Here is a 21328-nt window from a genome sequence, read left to right as displayed (position 1 = left end):
CTAAAGCCTCAAGATGAACTTCATGTGCACACAACAAATGATGCGTGCCACACTGTCTGTCTTCGGTGGTATTAACAAAGATCTGTCTATCAGACAGACTCAGTGCTAACCAATATAAATGCGCATTCACTAACACACTTCGGTAGTAGAACTAAAGGCAAAATGAGCCACATACCGTACTGTAGGCAATTAAAAATATATATATATTTAACAGACTTATAAATAGTGCCTTAATAGCATGTTATCATTGGAATGAGACACTAGTGGCACATCCATCCACTGATCTATTAATTCACTTCTCACACTACATACAAGATCAGATTCTGTTAGTGTTCAAATACTGGAGAGTTGAGACCAAATCACGGACGCTGGACAGAGTGGATTTCAGTTGTAACAAAAGACAGTTTTAATGAGTCAGAGATATCTTGTCCCGCAGTTTTACGTGCACGGACCTAGTTCACATAACTCGGCAAGGAGCCAGGTGAAAAAGAGGCCTATACAATGGTTACATACATTTTTATACATAGAATAAAGTAGGTGGAGTCTTGTCGTTTCGGTCTTCTTGACTGGTCGGAGGGTTGGAGGCGGGCCTTGCTCTAGCCAGAGCGGGCCCCATTGGTGCACAGCAAAAGTTCTTTGCTCTTGGGACCGGCCAGTTAGAGGGAGATGAGATGTGTGTTTATATAAGGAAGAGGGGGTCAGTCTTATGGCTGGGTGTATGTGTTCTTACGACGGAATGTCTTTGTTTATATGAGCTATGTGTATGAATATTTATATAACAAATCCCCCTCTTCACGTCTATTAGACGTGAAAACTATAGCAGAAAGGTGGCGGTTGCAATCGTGGGTATATATAAGGTGGTGCTCCTAACCTTGTCTGGTTTGCATGGTGGGTCTGTAGGTGTAGTGCTACGTTTGGGACGGGAGTGATTGGAGGGAGTGATATCAGGAAAGGAGTTAGGGACATGTGTAGGGGTTGGTGTATGTGATGTGGCAGGGTGAAAAAGTTGTTCAATTAACCATGTGAAAGTCCTAGGGTTACTCCAAATATCAGTAGGAATATCACAAATAAGGGACCAGATATCCCCAGCCTCACCCAGAGAGGGAGAAATTTCCCTCTAACTGGGCGAGGTTCCCTTCTCAGGGGAGGCGGAGTTTGATGCCGCATCACCTGAGGAAGGAGTGTCTTCATTTGGAATCGAATTTAGGCCGCTCAAATCAGCTCTGACTTCAGTCAGTGTTCTAGAAGGAATTGGGGCTGGGGTGCAATGTGTAAGGCGGTGCCAAGGTGTGCCTGATTTACCTTTGACCTGGACTGAGTGTGAAGTAACCTCCTTCACTTCGTACGGTCCAGTCCACCTGGGTTCCAGCCACTTTCTCTTGTGGACTGTAACCCACACCCCGTCACCAACCTTTACCTTCAGTAGTGGCGTGTCCCCCGGCAGCTCCCCCTCCTGGACCTTGTGAACCTGGGTAGAGAGTGCTGCAGAGAGAACCGTCAGTTTTTTCACATAATTAGACATTACAATTTGTTGTACATCAAGGGCGGGCATATGACCTCCCTCCCTTGGTGGACCATGCATGACTCTACCAGTCATTATCCCATGAGGCACATACTTTAGCTATCTTAGCTTTTGCTTTTGGTTTGACGTTCCACCAGATTTTGGGATTGGGGCCTGTACACAGATCCAAATCTGTGGGTTATGCCAAATCTTTCTTCCACCTGTCTCAGGTGTTTGTTAAATGTAAGCCATTTGTCAAATTTGATTTGTCTTGGGATGCCATACCTGGGTTTTAGTTTGGTTTGTAGCCACTCAAAGGCTGACCTAGCATCCTCCCCTTTTGTTAGTATTGCCTCTACCCATTTGGAGAACCTATCTACTGTGACTAGGAGATAGAGTTTGCCTTTAGATAAATTTTCGGGGCCCATGTCGGTGTAGTCTATACTAATATCCTGAAAACATGCATTAGGTATTACGTATGAGCCCATTGGTGTTTGATATGGTTTCTTTGGGTTGTGTCTGTCACAACCATTGCATTCGTCACAAAATAAATCATCGTCATAAAATAAGTCAGTCATATTTTTTATGTGAGGGTGCCACCAGATGTGCGAGGCCTTTTTGGAGGGTCTTTAGTTTGCCTTCGTGTGTGGGGCCATGTGTTTCTCATAAAAGTTCTGGGTCCATCAGTGTGGACTGCTTCATGGACATGGGCTGAGTCTGTATAGATATTCAGTCTTTCCTTTTCCTCTGATGAGGACCTGCGTCAATCCGATGATTTCAGCTAATTTGGCCGATGCTGGTTGAGGGATGATGGCTGATTGAAGGGTGACATCACGAGGTGAGCTGTTTTTTCAATAGCTTTTGCTACTGCAGCAACGTATCTGGAGCATGTTGACTGTCCTACCTCAATGTGGTCAAGTTTGAAGAGTAGTACATCAAGACCCTTCTCTCCCCCTCTTGTTTCTGGAATAGGACGGATGAGGTGAATCCTTCCCTTCCAGAAACATCCAAATGGAACTTGTTCTTGTAGTCAGGTGCAGTCAGAGCTGCTGCCGCTGATAGATCTGTTTTCAGGAGTGCTATGGCTGTTGATGCTTCAGCCGTCCAGGCCAGGGGTGCATGGAGGTTCCTTGATCGTAGGATGACCGGTGCTGCCACCCCCTCTGGGCCACACCCAATGGTACAACACCTGATAGGTGGGGTCAGGTGCATCATGTCTTCGTCCCAGTCTGCAGTGTAGAGGCAGTCATCAGTTTCTGTTGCATTGAGTGTGCAATGGATCTCAGCTTGGGGAGTCTTATATGGGTGCAGCGTGTAGATTTGAGCTTTCAGTTGGTTGAACTTAAACTGGATGTGAGGGGTGGCAGGCCCTGTGGGTAGGCATTTTAGCCAGTACACTTCTTGGGCTTCAGACAGTGTGGTCATCGGCAGGAGTGGCATCCTCATCATTCTTACTGGGTGATCAGGTGTTGAAGTGGGAGGGTTGGTTGTAATCTTGCTGCTCCTGCTGCATGTGTCTAGGAGAGGGTCCTCTTCCTCTTCCTGGTGCCCCTCCACGTCCTCTTCCTCTTTCTCTCCATTGCTGTTGCTGCGGGGAGAGTGGTTTCGTGCAATATCTGGCATAGTGACCGGGAATTCCGCAGTTATACCACTGGTAGTTTCCCCCTCTGTATGGTCCAGTGTAGGGGCCTCGTTGAGCCCGTTGCCGTTGCAGGATATACCGCTGTGGGGGAGGGTAATGGGGTGGTGGGGCTGCCTGCTGTTGGATCATCTGAGAGACAGTCTGTGCCACGATCTGAGTGTTATCTGGCTGCTTCCCTTGGTCTTGAGTTTCTACTGAAATCATTTGTTTGGGCGTGATGGCTGCAGACATTTTATCTAAGTCGTCTGATAATGTGTATAATGCGTTATTTAGGTATATTCAATCCTTACTATGTGGTATTTATTTCTATCGTTGTATGCTTAGATATACTGCTGTACTGGCAATGGCTTATCTCTTCTACCCCCACCCTCGCATACCAAGGGTGTTATCAGTATGTGACGCCCGCCACGTGTCTATTTCTCCGGTATTTTATTTGAATTTGTGCAGCGATTCGTTTAGGTATTTTCTAAAAATGATTCGGCGATTTCCTTTTGGAACAATATATCAGTGAATATATGCGGTTCTATAACAATTTTCAGAGTAATTCTAGCTCTTTAGGAAATATAGATAGAATTTCTAGACACCTAAGAGTTGTTCAGTGAATTATTTAAATACTTTCGGTAAACAATTCAGTAAATTCCTTTATGAACTTATATCAGTAAATTCAAGCGATTCTATAGCAATTGTCAGAATAATTCTATATCTTTAGGAAATATGGATAGAATAGAAAACCCCCAAAATCAGTGTGTAGCTTTTAGCGTCTGTCAAACAAAGTCTGTACTAAGCTCGGCGGCTTATTTAAATACTTTCTAGAAACAATTCAGTAAGTTCCTTTATGAACTTATATCAGTAAATTCCAGGGATTCTATAGCAATTGTCAGAATAATTTTAAACTTTAGGCAATATCAACAGGAATGAAAAAAAACGAAAATCAGTATTCCAGCCCGGCTGCTGTCAATCAAAATTGCACGGCCATTCGATACTAAGGTGGCTTTGTGTGCCTAATAGCCCAGTTACGTATCCCAACCTACTCCGCGACAAACATTTCTTTCAATTTAATTTCCCCCATCTCCAAATCATGGAATGTCAACTCTGGTTCATATTATGTTTATTGTTTGATGTGCAATAGCCACATCATTCCCGATCTCTGTCTTGTGGAAGGCCAAACTTACATATCCTATATCTATTCGACTACACCTCTAACATAACCAATTAAACAGTTTACAACTTATTCAATAGGATCTTTTACATGCAGATTCAGTCGATCTATTAATTAACTAAATCTCTAAACACAACCAATTAAACAGTTTAGAACTTATTCAATAGGAACTTTTACGTGCATACTACACTTCTAAGCCACAACCAATTAAACAGTAAGCACTAATTTAATAGGATCTTTTACATGCATACTACACTTCTAATAATAGGCCAATTGATAAAAAATAAAAATACAAATAAAAAATAAAAACGAGCAAAACAAGATCTCCCCGATCAAAGGTTCTTATGTAAAAATTTGGGCACCGATTCATACTCACGCCCAGTACTTTCTGATCAAAATTTGGTTTAGGCTATAATACAATATGCAGATTTCGATATAACGGGCTCTGCTCACCTTTATATAGAGCGCTCCGATCAGATTTCCTGAGGCAAGATGAATGGCTGGGGAAGTCACTCTTCCGTCTGATTTTTTTAGCCGTGATCAGTCTCGTCCTCTCACACTAACTTATAATAGATCGAATTCAAGAACAACCATCCTCTGCTACCAATTCTGTTAGTGTTCAAATACTGGAGAGTTGAGACCAAATCACGGACGCTGGACAGAGTGGATTTCAGTTGTAACAAAAGACAGTTTTAATGAGTCAGAGATATCTTGTCCCGCAGTTTTACGTGCACGGACCTAGTTCACATAACTCGGCAAGGAGCCAGGTGAAAAAGAGGCCTATACAATGGTTACATACATTTTTATACATAGAATAAAGTAGGTGGAGTCTTGTCGTTTCGGTCTTCTTGACTGGTCGGAGGGTTGGAGGCGGGCCTTGCTCTAGCCAGAGCGGGCCCCATTGGTGCACAGCAAAAGTTCTTTGCTCTTGGGACCGGCCAGTTAGAGGGAGATGAGATGTGTGTTTATATAAGGAAGAGGGGGTCAGTCTTATGGCTGGGTGTATGTGTTCTTACGACGGAATGTCTTTGTTTATATGAGCTATGTGTATGAATATTTATATAACAATACTTATCCACTACTAGTGAAAAAAAAGACATGCTCGCAACAGTCTTACTGCGGGATATTCTGTTTCTGGCAGCTGATATTTCGGGGTCCGTAGGAATTCCCATGCTAGGGCACAGTTGGAAAACTGATATCAAACACATAATAGGACAGTCAATTTGTTAGTTTGACATGGTGTTATATTTTTGTGTCGTTAAAATTAATTATGCGAGAAAAGGCGGTGGAAAGGCCTTTGTCAAATATTTGTCACGTCTACTCCCGCTCCCCCTCTCCGAAGTGGTCCTCCCACTACGACTCCGGAAAGCGTGCAGTTTATTAGGCTACAGATTAAATACATTAAGAACGTCACAGTATGGTGAATGTGCAAGGTGATGAGCTTGTTGTGTCACGATCGTTAGTATAGACGGACCAAGGCGCAGCGTACTTTGAGTTACACATAATTTATTAAAGAAGAGAAACTTTAGCAAAGACAAAACAATAAAGAATAAACGAACCATGACGACAATGCAGTGCTAACAGGCAACTACACAGAAACAATATCCCCATAACCCACAGGTGGAAAAAATGCTACTTAACCACTCGTGGTCCCACATGTGTTTATAGTCCTTCCATTTAAATTTCAAGCAGCGGCGGAATATTTCTTACATTTTTCTGATGGTGGGGTTGTGCGTGGAGATGATTGCTTTTACCTCTTCCTTAAAACGCACAGCATCTTTTGTTGGTTCAGTGACATCGCCCACAATCGCTTTTACTTCCTCAAAATCCCATGGCCCCTCCATTTCCAACATCCCACCTCCCTTGGGTTTGGGGTAGCATATTATTGGTAACATTCCCTCAGGCTTCTTTTTGGGGTTTTTATTTTATCCTTCTTGTTTTTAATTATTTTTCCTTCGTTGCTGTCCTCGCTGCTTCTCTTTCCTCTTCTTCTTGAATTGTAAATTCTTCCTGTTCACTCTCATCATTCTTTCTACTTTTATTCTGTGTTCGGCTTCAGTGTCACATTTTGCTCCATCCTCTGTTTTCTGCTTTTGTCTTCCATTCCTCTCTTTTCTATGATCCTCTAGCTCTTCTTCTTCACGTTCTCTCTCCTCTTTTTCTCTCTGCTCCTTTGCTCTGGTTCTTGTCTTGGCTGGTTGCTTTCTGTTTTCCGCTCCAGCACCTTCTGCAGCTCCTCCAACAGCTCCTAATCTCAGGCTCCTCCACCTGGCACAGGCCCATCCCCAAGTGGGTTATGAGGGAGTGGGAGGCCACCAACTCTGTCTGCGGGTGGAGGATTTGGCAGTGGCAGATACAAGGGGGGACCCCATGAGAGGGTTCCACTCAGAGAAAGGCCAGCCAGTCAGGCTTCTTCTTTTTTATTTTGTCCTTCTTCCTCTTTCTTCTCCGGTTCCACTTGATTTACCATCAATCGTCTTACAGTTTTATCTTTTGCATTTTCTGCTTCTCACGCCCACTTTCTGAAATCGTCCCACTTCACTGTTCATCTTGTTCGGTCTTCTGTTTGGTCCAGTACCCTACCCATTTTTTTTGCCATTACACTACACAGTCCTTTTGGTTCCCAGCACGGATCCTCCATCGTACTCTTACTATTTCCCTTTCCCATACTTAAACCCTTATGCATCTTCAACGATTCTCTTGTCGTTACCTCCTATGCATACATATGTATCTTTAACGGTTCTCTTGCCGCTACTTCTTATACATATAAAATAGCACCAGGTGCTATTACCAGTGGTTCTCAGACACTCATTCTCATAAATGCCTACAGACAATTGTCAGTGGGGCTTTTCCTGCACTCACTCTAGCCTTCTTCTAAGATGAGCTCTATTCTTCTAAGACAATGGTACATTTCTTAATTTGTATGTTTAGTTTTATTGGTTTTATAATTATTGTTATTATTTTTCATACAAATTCATTTAAATTGACTGTGCCTCAGAGGTTCGTGGATCAGGTATCTTTCCCCGGGCAGCTCACAGTAAAAGTCTGGTCTGGGTGGGTCCACGTCAACTTTGGTCAGACGGGAATTTCCTTCACCCGGAATGCACCCCTGGTGTTCTCTTGCAGACCTTCACTGGGATGCTCCAAGGGTGGAATCACTGATCCTGTAGAAATTCAACACCAGGGACACCTGAAGTCAATATTAAATGAATCACTCTTTATAGTCAGTTAACTGGAGAGTTTACAACAAACACAGGTACAAAGTACAAGTGTGCCACAAGCTCCCCCAGGGCAGTCCATTCAGTCCTCTTATATACTGCTTCACAAAAAAGCTACATAGGCATGGTTCATAGGGTTGGTTCCTGCAGACTGTTATCACACGGGCTCAGTTTCCCAAGAAACTTCTTCTGGGCACATTCTGTGCATTCTGCCAATTGGTCTGAGGAGGAGGTCACAGTCACCTGCACGAACCAAGATCGAGTGAGGGAACATGCATACATACTGTGTACAATTCAAGGCTCTCTTCAGACTATAACATGTTCCCTTACAAAGTGTTGGAAAGACAATGGAAAGATAGGAAGGGTGTTGAACCATCTGATTTGTTAATTATGCATTTTTTCAAGATTATTGATGAGAAAAGTATCATCAAAACCCATCGGGTATCTCATTGCACCCTCGTATGTCATGTTTGTAGATATGCAGACTGTCACGTCCTGACCATGGAGAGCCTTTGGTTCTCCATGATGTTTAGGTCAGAGCGTGACTAGGTGGGTGTTCTAGTCATTTTGTTTCTATGTTTTGGGATTGAGTATGGTTCCCAATTTGAGGCAGCTGATTATCGTTGTCTCTAATTGGGGATCATACTTAAGGGTTCCCTGTTCTCACCTGCTTTGTGGGATATTGTTTTTGAGAGAGGGCATGTAGCATTTCAGTACTGCACGGTCAATGTTTGTTTCTTGTTTTGTTTGAAAGTTTCACTAAAATAAAGATGTGGAACTTTAATCATGCTCTGTCTCTCCACATGACCACAGACAAACAGAGGAAAAGTACATTTACATTCCAATACTTACTAACTGTGCCCATAACTTTTGAACTTCATAGCATTCCCAGAAGGTATGGATTATTGAGTCATTGTTAGTTTTACACTTAAGACATGACTCTGCCATTGTGCTGTAGAATTAGATCATTTTGTCTCGTGTAATATATTTTACACATTAGTTTATACTGGATTAAGTGTAATTTTCGTTAATTGCAATTTCGTTAGTTATGTTCCAACAGTCCCTCCATCTTGTGGGAAATTCCACGGTAACAGATTGGCATCATGGGTCCCAGATCTGTACTATACAGAAATGCATAATTATGAATGTCATTCTCTTAATGGTGAGGCATCCTAGTACACAAAGTAGGACAATTTAGAATTCTCCGTTGCATATTTGGGTATCATTCTTCACACGGGCTATTATTCTAATGAGCTATTCCCCAATTCATGACAAAATTTGGTTGTACTGGACCATATCTGTACCAATCATAGACATCTATGTTTCAGAGGTTTGGACATCACAGTACAGCAGCGTAGAGTAGAGTACAGTAAATAATACTGTACTCTAGCGTGCTCTACTGTAATTTCATTCTCAAGCTGACGGTTCCATGGGAGGAGCTAATTGAGGAAGCCTACGAGAGGAAGCTGTTAACCTCTCTGGGATATTCGGGACGCAAGCGTCCCACCTAAACAGCGGCCAGTGAAAGTGCAGGGTGCCAAATTCAAAACAACAGAAATCCCATAATTAAAATTCCTCAAACATACAAGTATTTCACACCATTTTAAAGATACACTTGTTGTAAATCCAGACATCATTCAAGTTTTAGAAACTTCAGCGTTTTCTATCAAAATCTACTAATTATATGCATATTTTAGCTTTTAGGACTGAGTAGCAGGCATTTTACTCTGGGCACCTTTTTATCCAAGCTACACAATACTGCCTCCCAGTCCCAAAGAAGTTAAAGTACCAGGCACTTTTGGATGAATGTACTAACAAGGGATTGAAGGCCAAGTGTCTACCAGTGGAGGTTGGGGCAAGAGGCTTCCCAGGCCAGTCTCAGTGGAGGGCACTAATGATCCTTGAAGTAAATAGAGTACAGAGGAAGAAGATCTGTCACACAGTTGGGCAGGAAGCAGAGAGGTCAACCCAATGGCTTGGCTGAAGAGGAAGGAGAGGTGGTCAAGCCAACCTTGCTCAGATCGGGCTGGATAAAACTGATCGGTGCACTTTTTGGAAGGTGTAGTGAACAGTGCCGGAACACCTAATGAAGAGGGGGCCTCACCTGAGGATGAGCCAGGAGCAGCACTACTGCTGTTTGCAGGTAATTCCACAACTGAAAGTTCAGTGACAACCGGGAACAGACTGGTTGGCAACCAAGAAAGATTGGTGACAGCTGGAAAGACAGCATTGGGAGGCCTGGCTAGCAAAAGCATGCAATAATGAGGGAGCTCTGTCATGAGAAGTAGTTTGGAGTGCTGCGTTAAAAAAAGTTTTAATAAGAATTATTATTGTATTTTCAGCACCCGTACTTCCTGTGGCTATGACCCAAAAAGCATTGCTATGGAATGATTTATGGAGAGATACCCCATGAGGCACCCGAGAGGGGTGAAGGAAGAATGGCTCACTGGTCAGACTGTCACAAGTGTAGAGAGGCGTAGGCAGGAGGCAGTCGCAGGTTTAGAACTTCTGAGTTTATTAAAGCACTATAAAAGCGGGACAAAACCCAAAGTGCAAAATAATAAAGTACTCAGGAAAATAGTAGGAGAGATTCCTCTCAGGAAAACAAGCAACATTTACAATGACCGACAAAGACAAATGACAGAGGGAGTATATATACGGAGTGGGTATTGGAACCAGGTGTGTGTAACGATGACGAGACAAGTCTGGGGTTGATGAGTGAAGGGCGTTTGCCAGCAGAAGGTTCGGCAGCAGCTAGAAGGCCGGCGACACCGAACGCCTGAGCTGGACAGTAGGGGGAGCCAAAGCGAAGGCTGGTGTGACACAGACACAGATGATGACTTTGCCTAAACAAAGGACAAGGAGAGAGGCCTCGGATATATAACATGCAGTTGTGGAAAAGTGCTTGAGAACCAGAGAGGGCTGAAAATCCACAGCACCAACATGGGCTGTTCAGTGGAGCCAACAACAGTCAACACGCACAAGGCAAGACCTTGGTGAGACAGAGGAGGAACCAAACCAGGACTCAAACCACAGTGTTAGGAGCCTCCAAGAGCCGGTCGAGGGAAGAGCAGAGAGGGTAGGTGGACCGGTGGAGGCAACTCAGAAGAGGAAGGGATGGACCTTCCTACTCAGTGAATCTCATAAAAATGGTGAAACATTAAAACCCCCCCGAGTCCAATTTAGCACAATAAAAAAAAATCCCATAAAAATTGGTCAGTTTAAGATAGAGATCTGTCTCGATCCACCGCATCCGTCGATGTCGCACTTCCGTATCTGCGGTGAAAGGTGACAGAGCTTAAGCGGTGTTTGTCAGACCATAAAACATCCTGAAAATGTCTTCTCACAAAATCGCCTGTAGTGTCCAAACGGTTTGGCCTACAAACTAAATATGAGACTTTCATGAACACGACGGTGTTCTCCATTTTGCTCTATGACCCCCACATGTGTCTTGGGACTTGTCTGAAGTCGGTACAGTCGATCAGCCAACTTCTGTCTGTAACGTCCAAACAGTTTGGGCTACACACTAATATGACCCCTCTGAGGAAAGGTGAGAGGCTCTCAAACATGTACATGTTGGTTGTTTTGCTCTAGGACACCCACAGGCCTTACAAGAATCGTCTGACGGTCCCCGGGTACCAGTTGATAACATGAATGAAATTTTGGAGACTGTTTAGTGCCAAAAATACATTGTTTTTTGTAAAAATAAAAAATAAAAATGTTTCCTGATCTTTCATATATCCATCAGATATAGGACAGACACTTCAGAACAAAAGCCCTTTAGATTTTTTGGGGGAGGACTATCTGTTGTTCCTTCTATGTAATCTGTTATTCAATGTGTTTGTATGGGCTAATAGCAGTAAGGACAACAACAAAAAAATGTTTAAAAAAAAAATATATTCTTCAAGGGGTACAATTCAAGATCAAACAGCTAAATAGTCCTTGGAATGACCTTCTTTAAACAATTCCATGCAGCTTAGTAGAACCCCCCGGCTTAGAGAGGGCTTAGATTGTTATGGATTAAAAAAGTTATCATTTTTAGATTAAACTATACTAAATATATTCACGTCACCAATAAACTGACTAAAACATTGTTTTGCAATGAAGGTCTCCAGTACCCTCAATGCTCTCTGGAGTAGCACCATGGTGTAGCTGGAAGATAGGTATTTTCCCTCCTCCTCTGGTACTTCAATACGAAACCTAGGTGGCTGATGACTCTCACCCCCTTCCAAAGCCTTACACAGTAATTATGACGACTTCTGGAGGATGTCCCCTAACCTATCAGAGCTCTTACAGCATAAACTGACATGTTGTCAACCCAATCAAAGGAATTAATCTAGTAATGAAAGCATAAACTACAGCAAGCTAGCGCTGCAGTGCATAAAATGTGGGGGGTAATTGACTCAAAGAGAGAGAAAGACAATAGATGAACAGTTTTGAACAAATACATTTCTTCAAAAATTAAGGAGAAGTAGCAGAGAGAGAATGAGAGAGAGAGAGAGAGAGAGAGAGAGCTAGCTATATTTCGTTGTATTTTTTTCACTTTCACTTACTTAGCTAGCTAATGCAGCTAGCTAATTTAGCCCACTCAAACACCCAGCTCAAACAGAGTGTAACTGCTAAACTGCTTGCAGTACACTGTACTGCTTGACTGTTGCGGGTTAAGAATCGCGTTAGTTCTAGTAGCTATGTTGACATTGACTTTCGCTTAAATGGTGACGATGATGTAGGCAGTGTGTAGAGTTTAGCGGTTGTCATGACGTGGCCTGTGGGTAGGTTTATGACAGTCATAAATACCTCTTCCCCCCTTTTTCCTCTCTCTACCCTACTGATGTTACATTTTAAACTCCCTTGGTTAACATAGAGATTCTGGGAACATCAGAAGGTGGGGGTAAATGAACTATATTCTGATAATCCGACCAACTGAACATATGTGGTGGTACTTTACTTTAATCAGTTCGGTTGTCATCTGAGACATTCTCATCAATGACAAGATGACAAACTCTACAGTGGAAAGGCTACACATCAGAGTTATCGGATTCACATGGAATTGTTGTTCAATTTAAATGCTTGAATATGAAATTATTCGTGATGGGATGAAATGTAATTTTAGCTTCTAAAATGTAAGATTTGGGTTTTCATAAGATAGGGCTCTGCTCAATCAGTGGCCCGCCCCTGTGAAGGGACATGGGCTATAAAACTTTCTGAAAATCACTGAAACCACTGAAAATCTACCAAGACCTGGCCGTCCCTCTAAACTTTCAGCTCATACAAGGAGAAGACTGATCAGAGATGCAGCCAAGAGGCCCATGATCACTCTGGATGAACTGCAGAGATCTACAGCTGAGGTGGGAGACTCTGTCCATAGGACAACAATCAGTCGTATATTGCACAAATCTGGCCTTTATGGAAGAGTGGCAAGAAGAAAGCCATTTCTTAAAGATATCCATAAAAAGTGTCGTTTAAAGTTTGCCACAAGCCACCTGGGAGACACACCAAACATGTGGAAGAAGGTGCTCTGGTCAGATGAAACCAAAATTGAACTTTTTGGCAACAATGCAAAATGTTATGTTTGGCGTAAAAGCAACACAGCTGAACACACCATCCCCACTGTCAAACATGGTGGTGGCAGCATCATGGTTTGGGCCTGCTTTTCTTCAGCAGGGACATGGAAGATGGTTAAAATTGACGGGAACATGGATGGAGCCAAATACAGGACCATTCTGGAAGAAAACCTGATGGAGTCTGCAAAAGACCTGAGACCGGCACGGAGATTTGTCTTCCAACAAGACAATGATCCAAAACATAAAGCAAAATCTACAATGGAATGGTTCAAAAATAAACATATCCAGGTGTTAGAATGGCCAAGTCAAAGTCCAGACCTGAATCCAATCGAGAATCTGTGGAAAGAACTGAAAACTGCTGTTCACAAATGCTCTCCATCCAACCTCACTGAGCTCGAGCTGTTTTGCAAGGAGGAATGGGAAAAAATATCAGTCTCTCGATGTGCAAAACTGATAGAGACATACCCCAAGCGACTTACAGCTGTAATCGCAGCAAAAGGTGGCGCTACAAAGTATTAACTTAAGGGGGCTGAATAATTTTGCACGCCCAATTTTTCAGTTTTTGATTTGTTAAAAACGTTTGAAATATCCAATAAATGTCATTCCACTTCATGATTGTGTCCCACTTGTTGTTGATTCTTCACAAAAAAATACAGTTTTATATCTTTATGTTTGAAGCCTGAAATGTGGCAAAAGGTCGCAAAGTTCAAGGGGGCCGAATACTTTCGCAAGGCACTGTAGGATGACGATTAATATTGACTGCTATTGATGTCTTAAAGAGTTTATTCGGAAGATCACAGCTCTATAAATATTATTTTGTGGTGCCCGACTCTCTGGTTAATTACATTTACATGATTAGCTTAATCAGGTAACATTAATTACGGAGAAATTATTTTATAGAACAGCATGGGGCGGCAGGGTAGCCTAGTGGTTAGAGCGTTAGACTAGTAACCCGGAAGGTTGCAAGTTCAAATCCCCGAGCTGTCGTTCTGCCCCTGAACAGGCAGTTAACCCACTGTTCCTAGGCTGTCATTGAAAATAAGAATTTGTTCTTTAACTGACTTGCCTAGTTAAATAAAGGTAAAATTAAATATCACTTAATCCGGTATAGCCAAAGACAATTTGGGGGCTGTAGGAGCTGTCGTGTTATGTCCACAAGCAAAGGGAAAAGGTGAGTGGAGGAGAGCGCATAGATGCAAGAAGGAATTATACAACAAGTAAATTGATGATGCTGTTTGTATGGAGCTGCTATGAAAGTGAACTTTGTGTGTGAGTGAACAGGGGTGTATTCATTCTGCAGATTCTGTAGAATGTTTTTTTTTAAACGGAAGCAAGAACAAACAGAACAAAACTGTGATAAATGTCACTGAATTTGTCCATTATAAACTCTTGTTTGCAACTGTTTGGACTAATGATTACACCCTAGATCAGCTAGATGCAGGCAAGAGTGTGCAAGGCAGAATTGAAGTGTCACTGTCTGTCACCTTGAATACTCCAATTGGTCTCCCGAATACAAAGCCTTGTGCTACCAACATGGAGTTCTGCCCTAGCTACTCTGGCCCCTAATGGTGTACAAAATCCCAATGACAACGATACAGGCTATGGAAAGGAATATCAGTGGCTATCTTAGAAGATGGCTTGGAGTGCCCCAAAGCTTCAGCAGCATTAACCTCTACAGCCGGGTGGACAAAGTTACAACTGCCATTCCGAGGCCTGAATTAGGAGTACCAAGTGACTAAAGCAAGGCAGGTCCTTATTATCAGCTGGAAACTCACCAATGTACAACCTTGTGTTATGTAGATAAAATGGATGTATCGAGAGTCTAGCGTTATAGTCTACATCTGGACAGCCATTCTCACCCATGTACCATAGCAGGAAGGTCCTCATTGAAAGGCTACTGCACAAGACACAAGGTTAGGTAAATGTATTGAGGGTCTAGCCTGAAAATAATATGAAAAACTAGGATGAAGTGATTGTTATTATGGTAGTCTTGATTGGAATTTGTAAAGTGTGAATAAGAAAAACAGCAAAATCCAAACAGGAAAACCAAGTGTGTAGCTCACAACACGATATGTGAACAGACATCGACCAGAAGAAGAGAACATACAATTGAAGTCGAAAGTTTACATGCGGTTAGGTTGGAGTCATTAAAACTCATTTTTCAACCACTACACAAATTTCTTGTTAATTAACAAACTATAGTTTTGGCAAGTCGGTTAGGACATCTACTTTGTGCATGACACAAGTAATTTATCCAACAATTGTTTGCAGACAGATTACTTCACTTATAATTCACCGTATCACAATTCCAGTGGGTCAGAAGTTTACATACACTAAGTTGACTGTGTCTTTAAACAGCTTGGAAAATTTCAGAAAATTATGTCAGAAGCTTCTGATAGGATAATTGACATCATTTCAGTACCTGTGGATGTATGTCAAGGGAAATCCAAAGAAAACAGCCAAAACCTCAGAAAACAAATTGTATACCTCCACAAGTCTGGTTCATCCTCAGGAGCAATTTCCAAACGCCTGAAGATACCACGTTCATCTGTACAAACAATAATACGCAAGTATAAACACCATGGGACCACGCAGCCGTCATACCTCTCAGGAACGAGACGTGTTCTGTCTCCTAGAGATTAACATACTTCGGTGCGAAAAGTGCAAATCAATCCCAGAACAACAGCTAAGGACCTTGTGAAGATGTTGGAGGAAACAGGTGTAAAAGTATCTATATCCACAGTAAAACAAGTCTTATATCGACATAACCTGAAAGGCTGCTCAGCAAGGAGGAAGCCACTGCTCCAAGACTACTGTTTGTAACTGCACATGGGGACAAAGATCGTACTTTTTGGAAAAATGTCCTCTGGTCTGATGAAACAAAAATAGAACTGTTTGGCCATAATGACCATCTTTATGTTTGGAGGGAAAAGGGGGATGCTTGCAAGCCAAATAATACCTTCCCAACCGTGGCAGCATCATGCTGTGGGTGTGCTTTGCTGCAGGAGGGACTGGTGCACTTCACAAAATAGATTGCATCATGAGGAATGAAAATTATGTGGATATATTGAAGCAACATCTTAAGACATCAGTCAGGAAGTTAAGCTTGGTCGCAAATGGGTCTTTCAAATGGACAATGAACCCAAGCATACTTCCAAAGTTGTGGCAAAATGGCTTCAGGACAACAAAGTCAAGGAATTGGAATGGCCATCACAAAGCCCTGACCTCAACCCAATAGAAAATTTGTGGTCAGAACTGAAAAACATGTGCGAGGAAGGAGACCTACAAAACTGACTCAGTTACACCAGCTCTGTCAGGAGGAATGGGCGGAAATTCACCCAACTTATCGTGGGAAGCTTATGGAAGGCTACCCGAAACGTTTGACCCAAGTTAAACATTTTAAAGGCAATGCCACCAAATACTAATTGAGTGTATGTAAATGTCTGACCCACTGGAAATGTGATGAAAGAAACCAAATCTGAAATATATCATTCTCTCTATTATTATTCTGACATTACATTCTTAAACTAAAGTGGTGATCCTAACTGACCTAAAACAGGGATTTTTTACATACATTAAATGTCAGGAATTGTGAAAAACTGAGTTTAAATGTATTTGGCTGCGGTGCATGTAAACTTCCAACTTCAAATGTATTTAGAGTATCTTACCTGGATATAGTCGCTTCCGGTTTCCCCTCAGAGGGAATGCCTCCGACAAAGACAGATGGGCATGGTGTTTGGGTCTCCGGCAAGCCCTCTGGCTGTGGTAGCGGCAGCTGGCCTGAAATGAGTTAGGATCCGAACTTGCTTCGCGAGAAGATTCCCTCATCTCCCTCAAGACCACATCGGGAGGGAGGGAGATGCTGAAGCTGTACCTTGCATCGCAGACTGCCATCAGGACCATTGTGAAAAAGCCCTGGTAGTTTTAGTACTTGCTGCCGAGTTTGCCAGAGCTCGGATCCAAAGATCAAAGATCCAAAGATCAAAGATTTCCATCGGCAGCTCCTGCACAAAACTGAGAATTCCAACGATTCACAAAATCTCTGCCGATTTCTGCTCATTTTGCAGCAATTGCAATTCAAAAAGTGCCGTGTTTACTTCTACTTCTATGGATAAAAAGTAGTGTCGTAAAGTGTATGACACAAGACTAGGCTGACATGTAGCTAGTTAGTATTTGCAAACAGGCAGAACACCGGATCAGAAGTTCAAATGTCATCACTAGCTAGAGTCAAAAAAAGTGTCTTGGCCCCTTTTGCTGAGTAAGCTACTCTTACTTTGTCTCACTGTCTGTCTTACTTCCCCAAGCCCTCTAGTGGATATACACTACACAAGGCAGACTTCCTCTCAAAAAGTGTCCGCTGTCCCCCCAAAAATGTCTCCACCCAAGTGCATGCACGCACATAGATCAACGGAGTGGAGTTTGTAACCGCCTTAAGCCAACCTGGCTCAGATCGTGCATGATCAACACGATAGTATTCAGAAGGTGTAGTAAGCAGCGCAGAAACAGCTAATGAAGAGGGGACCTCACCTGAGGATGAGCCAGGAGCAGCACAACTGCTATTTGCAGGTAGAAGTGTGACAACCAATCTCACTTACTGTGTATATACTGCAGTGCTGACCCACTCTCTGTAATGGTTTTCTTCGTGAGAAGGAGAGTCGGACCAAAATGCAGCGTGTAGATTGTGATCCATGTTTTAATGAACAAACGTAAAACACGAATCAATGCAAACACTACAAAATAAAGAACGTGATGAACGTAACGAAAACCTAAAACAGCCTATCTGGTGAAAAACACATAGACAGGAACAATCACCCACAACCACACAGTGAAACCCAGGCTACCTAAATATGGTTCCCAATCAGAGACAATGACGAACACCTGCCTCTGACTGAGAACCATATCAGGCTGAACATAGAAATAGACAAACAAGACATGAAACATAGAATGCCCACTCAGATCACACCCTGACCAATCAAAACATAGAAAATACAAAGTAAACTATGGTCAGGGCGTGACAGTACCCCCCCCCCCAAGGTGCGGACTCCGGCCGCAAAACCTGAACCTATAGGGGAGGGTCTGGGTGGGCATCTGTCCGCGGTGGCGGCTCTGGCGCTGGACGTGGACCCCACTCCATGACAGTTTTAATCCCCCTCCTAAACGTCCCTAAATAGGTTACCCACCACAATGATAACATGGGACAGAGGGACAGCTCGGGACAGAGGTAACTCGGGACAGATGGGTAGCTCAGCACTGAGAGGAAGCTCAGCACTGAGAAGAAGCTCAGCACTGAGAGGAAGCCCAGGCAGGTAGTAGAAACTACCAGAACCTGGCTGGCTGGCGGTTTCAGCAGATCCTGGTCGACTAGCAGATCTGGAAGAATCTGGTCGACTGGCGGATCTGGGAGAATCTGGTCGACTGGCGGATCTGGAAGAATCTGGTCGACTGGCGGATCTGGGAGAATCTGGTCGACTGGCGGATCTGGGAGAATCTGGTCGACTGGCGGATCTGGAAGAGTCTGGTCGACTGGCAGATCTGGAAGAGTCTGGTCGACTGGCAGATCTGGAAGAGTCTGGTCGACTGGCAGATTTGGAAGAGTCTGGTCGACTGGCAGATCTGGAAGAGTCTGGTCGACTGGCAGATCTAGAAGAGTCTGGTCGACTGGCAGATCTAGAAGAGTCTGGTCGACTGGCAGATCTAGAAGAGTCTGGTCGACTGGCAGATCTAGAAGAGTCTGGTCGACTGGCAGATCTAGAAGAGTCTGGTCGACTGGCAGATCTAGAAGAGTCTGGTCGACTGGCAGATCTGGAAGAGTCTGGTCGACTGGCAGATCTGGAAGAGTCTGGTCGACTGGCAGATCTGGAAGAGTCTGGTCGACTGGCAGATCTGGAAGAGTCTGGTCGACTGGCAGCTCTGGCTGCTCCATGCTGACTGGCTGCTCCATGATGACTGACAGCTCTGGCTGCTCCATGCTGACTGGCTGCTCCATGCTGACTGGCAGCTCTGGCTGCTCCATGCTGACTGGCTGCTCCATGCTGACTGGCAGCTCTGGCTGCTCCATGCTGACTGGCTGCTCTGGCTGCTCCATGCTGACTGGCTGCTCTGGCTGCTCCATGCTGACTGGCTGCTCCATGCTGACTGGCGGCCCTGGCTGCTCCATGCTGACTGGCGGCCCTGGCTGCTCCAAGCTGACTGGCGGCCCTGGCTGCTCCAAGCTGACTGGCGGCCCTGGCTGCTCCATGCTGACTGGCGGCCCTGGCTGCTCCATGCTGACTGGCGGCCCTGGCTGCTCCATGCTAACTGGCAGCTCTGGCGGCTCCATGCTAACTGGCAGCTCTGGCGGCTCCTTGCAGACTGGCAGCTCTGGCGGCTCCTTGCAGACTGGCAGCTCTGGCGGCTCCTTGCAGACTGGCAGCTTTGGCGGCATCCTGCAGACAGGCAGCTCTGGCGGCTCCTTGCAGACTGGCAGCTCCTTGCAGACTGGCAGCTCTATGCAGACTGGCAGCTCCTTGCAGACTGGCAGCTCCTTGCAGACTGGCAGCTCCTTGCAGACTGGCAGCTCTATGCTAACTGGCAGCTCTATGCTAACTGGCAGCTCTATGCTAACTGGCAGCTCTGAACAGGCGGGAGACTCCGGCAGCGCTGTAGAGAAGGAAGGCTCTACCAGCGCTAAACAGGCGGGAGACTCCGACAGCGCTGAAGAGGAGGAAGGCTCTGCCAGCGCTGGACAGGCGAGGCACACTGTAGGCCTGATGCGTGGTGCTGGCAATGGTGGTACTGGGCCGAGGACACGCACAGGAAGCCTGGTGCGGGGAGCTGCTACCGGAGGGCTGGGGTGTGGAGGTGGTACTGGAAAAACCGGACCGTGCAGGCGCACTGGAGCTCTTGAGCACCGAGCCTGCCCAACCTTACCTGGTTGAATACTCACGGTCGCCCTGCCAGTGCGGCGAGGTGGAATAGCCCGCACTGGACTATGCAGGCGAACCGGAGACACCGAGCGCAAGGCTGGTGCCATGTAAACCGGCCCAAGGAGACGCACTGGGGACCAGCTGCGTAGAGCCGGCTTCATGGCATTAGGCTCGAGGAGCTGGAATATACCGCACCGGGCTATGCACCCGCACTGGAGACACCGTGCGCACCACTGCATAACACGGTGCCTGTCCGGTCTCTCTAGCCCCCCGGTAAGCACAGGGAGTCTGCCCAGGTCTCCTACCTGGCATAGCCATACTCCCTGTTAGCCCCCCCCCCAAGACATTTTTGGGGCTGCCTCTCAGGCTTCCATCCGCGTCGCCGTGCTGCCTTCTCATACCAGCGCCTCTCTGCTTTCACCGCCTCCATTCTACGGTAACCTTCCTCGCACTGCTCCAGCGAATCCCAGGCGGGCTCCGGCACTCTCCCTGGGTCGGCCGCCCACCTGTCGATCTCCTCCCAAGTAGTATACTCCATACTGTACTCCTCCTTGGGCTGTTCCTGTTGTTTCTTCTCCCGCTGCACCTTAGTGCGGCTACACTCCCCTGGTTTAGCCCAGGGTCCTCTCCCGTCGAGGATTTCCTCCCATGTCCAGAAATCCTTATTGCGCTTCTCCTCGCGCTGCTCCTGCCTGTTGACACGCTGCTTGGTCCGTTGGTGGTGGGTGATTCTGTAATGGTTTTCTTCGTGAGAAGGAGAGTCGGACCAAAATGCAGCGTGTAGATTGTGATCCATGTTTTAATGAACAAACGTAAAACACGAATCAATGCAAACACTACAAAATAAAGAACGTGATGAACGTAACGAAAACCTAAAACAGCCTATCTGGTGAAAAACACATAGACAGGAACAATCACCCACAACCACACAGTGAAACCCAGGCTACCTAAATATGGTTCCCAATCAGAGACAATGACGAACACCTGCCTCTGACTGAGAACCATATCAGGCTGAACATAGAAATAGACAAACAAGACATGAAACATAGAATGCCCACTCAGATCACACCCTGACCAATCAAAACATAGAAAATACAAAGTAAACTATGGTCAGGGCGTGACACTCTCTCCATTCTGTGGATCATCTTACACACTTAACTTCTTGCTTTCTTGTATTCTATGATGTCTATTTACACTCTACAGCCCTGGTTTATTGAAGGCTTACATCTAATTTGTAGTTAACCCAAATCCATCAACCATTTCACACTTAGTTGGTGTGTATCACTATCGGGCTAGGAAGGTTCACAGTTTTGACACAGAAAAGACCAAGCAATGTTGA

At 44.7% G+C, this 21328-nt stretch overlaps 1 long non-coding RNA gene across 1 annotated transcript; it reads right to left on the bottom strand.

Moving 5' to 3' along the window:
* Positions 1 to 382: 382 nt before the first annotated feature.
* On the bottom strand, positions 383 to 5363 carry LOC149970305 (uncharacterized). The gene is made up of 2 exons (XR_016493685.1): positions 4756 to 5363; positions 383 to 1482 (listed from the first exon to the last, which is right to left on the bottom strand). It is a non-coding gene; the product is annotated as an uncharacterized LOC149970305 (long non-coding RNA).
* Between the last annotated feature and the right edge of the window lie 15965 nt (positions 5364 to 21328).

Source organism: Oncorhynchus mykiss, chromosome 30, assembly GCF_057628025.1.
Source record: "Oncorhynchus mykiss isolate SJ-2025 chromosome 30, ASM5762802v1, whole genome shotgun sequence".
Lineage (NCBI taxonomy): Eukaryota > Metazoa > Chordata > Actinopteri > Salmoniformes > Salmonidae > Oncorhynchus > Oncorhynchus mykiss.
The sequence above is the reverse complement of the archived record's forward strand: the minus strand, read 5'-3'. Positions and strand labels throughout refer to the sequence as shown.